Source organism: Myotis lucifugus, unplaced genomic scaffold, assembly GCF_000147115.1.
Source record: "Myotis lucifugus unplaced genomic scaffold, Myoluc2.0 scaffold_210, whole genome shotgun sequence".
Classification (NCBI taxonomy): Eukaryota; Metazoa; Chordata; class Mammalia; order Chiroptera; family Vespertilionidae; genus Myotis; species Myotis lucifugus.
Window position 1 is genome coordinate 2,173,621 of NW_005871258.1, and position 6,173 is coordinate 2,179,793.

Below are 6,173 nucleotides of genomic sequence, written 5' to 3' on the forward strand. Positions count from 1 at the left end.
AAATCAGGAAGCACGTTGGAATGGCAACATGAGGAGATCTACAGACTCATTGAAACAACCATAACTTATAAATATTATATTTTTAAAAATTAAAGTCTCTGAAATTGTCATAAGAGCATAAAGCAAACAAAAATATTTATTCAAGAAATTCTTACTCTTGGTAAAGAAAGGTAAGTCTCTGCTATTTGCGCCATGACCCCACCCCCTTCCTTCCCCTGGCTCCCAATCTCAGCCTGCAGTTCCTCCCTGAGAGGAGCAGACTGCTCCCTTTCTCTTCTACCCAGTCCCCACTTGGAGCACAGATCAACCCTGGGAATGGCAGACCAAGCGGACTGTTTCCTAATCACTGTTGCCCCAGCTCACTCATAAACCCATTGAGATTCACAATTGGCTTTCTCTTAAACTGGGACAGTAGTGATTAGGATGGAGGTTCCATACACCGACAGGCAAGCAGACACCAGGGGCTACCACTCACTGCTCTACTTGTAACACCACAGGTATGATCCCTAGAAAATCGGGCTACTCTCCTACCCCCAGCTACGGGCGGAAGCACAGAGGCTTTACCCAGTAGAAGCAGGACTATCAAGACAGCTTTCATGGGGTGCGTTCCCTAAAGGGACTAAAGCAGAGTTAAAGAGGAGTTTAAGGATTCTACTGTAGACAGAGGAGATTTGGAGTGGGAGTCCATGATAACAAGCAAAAGGTGAGAGCTTTTAACAGAATTAACATGGCAGCCAAAAGTATCCCTAAGGTTGGAACAGGCCTCAAAGACTACAAGTGCCTGAATTTAATTGGATCAAACTGTGCAGCAATATATACCCCAGGGCTTGTCAGAAATCATAGAATGGTCTGCTAGAATTAGTGGATGTTAATAGAGTGTGATAACAGTAGAAGCTGGCCAACTAAAACCCTTACAAGGAGATCAGGGAAATGAACAATAGAGAGCCCTATTGACACCCATTGGGGTTGGAGGGGAGTCAGCAACAGGGCATGCCCATCAGAAGCTTCACTTTGCGGGGTAAGTGGACTTCACTGAAATAAGTCCAACTATGGCTCTAACAAATAAGCAAACAAGCCCTGGAGGGGAGGATGAGCGCCCAGAGCTGCTGTATTTAAGTGTCCAGCTCCCAACAAGAAAGTACAAGGTGTGCAAAGAAACAGGAAACTGACCGGACAGGGAGCAAAAAGCAAAAAGGAGGTCCCTTTGAGTAGGCCCAGATGTTAGAAAGTACAAAAGCTTCAAGCAGCTGTTACAAATTTTTAAGACTAGAACCATGCGGGGGGTATAGATAATATGCCATCAAATAGAGAATATTAATAAAGAAAAGAGAAATTACTTTAAAATAACCATATCAAACTTTCTGGACTTGGAAAGTACAGTAACTAATGAAAAATTAATTACAGGTACTTATCATATTTGAGCAGTAGAATCAGGAAAGGTGCAGATTAATCAATGCAAGTACTGCCATCCAAAGAACAGGAGGGGGAAAATGAAGAAAAACAGCTTCAGAGAAGTACAAAACATCAACATATGTGTAATGGGAGTACCAGAAGGAAAGTGAGCAGAAAAGTTATTAGAAGAAATAATGCCTAAAAATCCCAAAGTTGATCAAAACAAAACATGAGACGAAGATGATCAACAAATTCCTAAAGTAGAATGAGCCACACCCAGACATGTCAGAATAAAAATGATACTAAGAGAAAAATCTTGAAAACAAAGTCACTCATGTGTGTACTGGTAAGAAAACCCTACTAAGATTGAAGATTGATTTACAGACAGTGGAGGCCTGAGGCGATGAAATGACATGCGCAGTGCTGAAAGGAAAAAACTCAACCGAGACTCTTACATGTAGCAAAATTATCAGAAGTGAAGGCAAAATGAGGACATTCTCAGATAATAAAAATTCATTTTTATGAAACCTACCTTATAAGAATGCTAAAGGAGGTTTTTCAAGTTGAAAGGAAGTGAGACCACGCAGTATAGTAATAGTTCCTCCTTATTTCTGGGGGATATGTTCCAGGACCCCAATGGATTCCTGAATCCTCAGATGGTACCAAATGGTTTGATACTATATGTATGTATGTGTATATGTACACATGTTTTCTGTTCATATTTTCCACCCACAAATTCAATGTCTTTTCCAACTTAACTAAGCCCTTACCACTTGATGTGAGCATAATCTTTGCAGTTAGAAGTATAACAGCAAAACTAGCGTTTCTTTTTCATTCACAAGTTCGTGGATAGAAGATTTGTTCTTACTGTAGATCTTAAGACCTCGGCATATAAATTATTTTTCCTTATTAAGTCGAGAACTTTTTCCTTTTCACTTAAAGGAAGCACTGACTACTCTACTCCTCTTTGGCACATCCGAATTGCCAGCTTCTCTGCTCTGTGCTTTGGGGCAATTATTAAGTCAAGAGTTACTTGAACATAAGCACTGCGACACCATGACAGTCCATCTGGTAACCGTGAGAGTTACTCAGTGACTAACAGGTGGGGAGCATCTACAGTGTTCAGACGCTGGAATAAATTTAACAAAGGAAATGAAATACACACTGAAAACTGCACATATCACTGAAGTAAAAAAGACCAAAAAGATCCAAGTACATCTCATTTCATGACTTGGAAGATATAATTATTAAGATGGCAATACTATCTAAAACAATCTACAGCCTCAATACAATCCCTTTCAAAATTCCAGTGGCCTTTTTTTTGTAAAAACAGAAAAGCTGATCCTCAAATGTATATGGAATTACAACTCAACAACAAAAAGACAACCCAATTTGAAAATGGGCAAAGGTCTGGGGGAAGACTGAATGTGTAGTAACTACTTAATGGGCACAGGGTTTCCTTTTTGGGTGTTAAAAATGTTTTGGAGCTAAATAGAGGTGCTGGTTATACAATATTTTAAATATATATGTACTCAATGTTACCGAGTTGTACACTTTAAAATGGTTAACTTAATGTTATGTGAATTTCACCTCAATTAAAAAAAAACACACACCTAAGTTCAAATTGTGGAAGTAAGGGTTACAGATAGTATGTGATCATTACATGTTCTGACAATATAGATACAATACACTTTTTAAAATTAAGAGAGAATAGAGAGCACATAAACTCACTAGTTGCCTTATAGTGGGCATTAGCTCAAGTTAGAAGCTCAGGGAAGGGAAGAGATGACAAAAGAATATTTCAACTTTGTTGTTGTTCAAAGTAGGTTTTGTATAAGGATAACCATGAAAACAAAGAACATTTGTAAAAAAATATTTGTTACATTTCATTAATTGTTTGTGGTACTGAACACAATGGGTCGGGATCGCCTGTCACTTCTAGAGCCAAATTAAGCAGAGATGGGGTTGAGTCGTGTATGAGCGTTTATTCCAATAATGCCAACAGTTTGGGAGAGCAGTGAGCTGATTGTATTTGGATGAGGAAAAAGATAACTACATGCAGCTTCGAGCAGCAAGTGTAACAGGGCAAGGGAGGGTCTGGTCTGCAGTCTGTCCTTCAAAGTCTGATAACAAGGTGGCTAATCTGTGATGCTACAAGCAGCTCAGCTGGGACTGGAGAAGGGTCAGCGTTCCTGAGGCAAACTCCCAGAGTGGGTCAGGGTCCCGGCACAGCAACCAAATTAAAGCATGTCCTGTCCTTTGTCCTCAAAATGTACTTTTCTGAGCAATGGACCATGGAGGCACCTTGTCTTTCTACAGCCTTGTTTCATCCTCCAGCTGCCCAGGGTCTGTAGGAAAACCTCTCGTGTATAGTTAGTAGGTGAATAATCACTAAACACCTGTGGCTTTGTTCCTATTACATGCCCTCCTCCCCATCATTTGTAGATTTTTATAATTGGAGTACATTCTGGATTTTTATTTGAGAATGTTGCCAGATCTGTAAATCCCTTGGAATGATACAATTTTTTAACTTCAGTTTTTTTCATTCTCTTCGTGGTCACGAATTATGCCTATTCTGGATTGCCTGTACCTGGACTCCACATCTATCATTTTCTCTCTAATCCTTTTTAACAGTTTACTTTTGCTTGCTACGCTCCACTTTCCCTATTTTGTCTTCCACAGCTCTTACCAATTTTTCAGAATATCTATCTCATTTATTCTGATCCCAAATGTCTTTTGTGGCAGATTGAAGACGGCCAAGTGTCTTAGATGCCCCTCCCGGGAGAGGTGGAGGGCTGTGCCTCCCCGCCAGGAGCCGGGCTGAGCTGAACTGCTTGGGCACTGCCAGCGTCAGGGCCTGGCCTTCAGGCACCACAGCGCCCACTTTCTCACTTTCAAACACCTGTTTTTAGAACCAGCCACCGAGTTGTGCAGACTCTACAGCACACAGGTCCCAGCAGCCTGAGGAGAGGAGCCAGCACTCCTGGCAGACAAGCCTGGCTGAGTGCCCAGCCACTGACTGGCTGCAGCTCACCCACCACGTGAGCGAGGAGGCCACAGGGAGGTGGATCCTCCCTCCCGTTTGCGTGCACTGCCCCAGCTGATGCCTCGGGAGAGAAAAGCCATCTCTTTGGAGCCCGACCAAAGGGGCAGGCTCCCGACCGTGTACTGTGGCTTTTAGCCTCTAAGGTTTGGAATGATTTGTTAGGGAGGCGCAACACCCCCTTTCTTTTTGTAGTCTTCACTGTGTCAGCCCATTTCGGACAGACATCTCATCTCCTTTTTTTTTCAACCAGAATTTATTTTCCTGAGTTGTTCTCTGTTTTGATCACATGAGGGATAACTTATAATCAAATTTAGATAACTTACAAAGGGTTTGAACAGGGGTGGGCAACCCCTGGCACGCGTGCCAAACATGGCGCACCAGTAACTTTTGCTGGCACGTGAAACCCTCTCTTATAATCTTCCATTTACAATTGTGAATCTTTGTTCTCAGTGATGAATTTTGTTAAGTCTTGTAATAGGAGTAGCCTGATGGATGAAAGTAGTAGCTCGTGCATATCTCTGAAGGTCACGAAATATAAACCTGATGTAAAATCTCTGTCATCAGTGATGCAGCAGCAAAAGTCCCACTGATAATATCAAACGGAGTCATAAAGTTTTCTGTCGGACTATCAGTGTACATGTATACATTAAAAATAAATGTATTTTTCATCATCATATACTGTGTTTTTGTCGCTCGAATGAATTTTATTATTTCTTCAAGGTTCTTCACATACGTACACCTTAAGAGATATCAAGTAGGCATAACATGTTCTCAAAAAATTAGGGTTGGCACGCAGAAGAATTTTGAGTCAGAGATTTTGCTGGTTTTGGCACGCACTCACAAAAAGGTTGCCCACCCCTGGTGTAGAATATGTAATGATAAGATTATTCAACATTTTTTTGTTTTTCAGAGACATTTTTCTGGTGAGAGATCCTTATCTGCCATTTGCATTTCCTGTTTCTTTTCCTTTTAGTGTCATTTTGGAACTATGTGTTGAATCCTTTCTGACGAACACTTATGTCTAAATGAGATTAGTTCCTCCCGAAACTGTCCTTGGAGGAGTTTTGGAAGAGGCCAGTGCTGGGTTCCAGGCTGGCAGGAGGTCCCTGGTGACGCAGGATTGTGTATGTGATGACATTTAAGCTTTTACTTCTCCCAACCAAAAGGCCAGCATCCCTGCTGCTCGCAGTGCAGGCTTTGGCTCTAGACGGCTTCCAGGCCACAGGGCTTGACAGTGTGTCATTTAACCCTGCAACTTTGTTTGTTTGTCTTGTTAATCCTCACCCAAGGATATTTTTTTCCATTTTCAGAGAGAGTGGAAGGGAGGGAAGGAGGAAGAGAGAGAAACATCGATATTACAGACTTCTGTGCACGGGACAACGCCACCAACAGAGCACACCAGCCAGGGCCTTAGACATTCATTTTATACTATTTTAAAAAATGCATGTTGCCCTAGCCTGTTTGGCTCAGTGGGTAGAGCGTTGGCCTGTGGACCTAAGGGTCCCGGGTTTGATTCCAGTCAAGGGCACATTCCTCAGGTGCAGGCTCCTCCCCAGTGTTTCTCTCACATCAATGTTTCTTTCTGTCTTTCCCTCTCTCTTCCACTCTCTCTAAAATCAATGGCAAAATATCCTCGGGAGAGGATTTAAAAAAATGGATGGCCCTGGCTGGGCAGCTCGGTTAGAGTGTCGTCCTGATATGCCAAGGTTGTGGGTTCGATTCCCAGTCAGGGCAC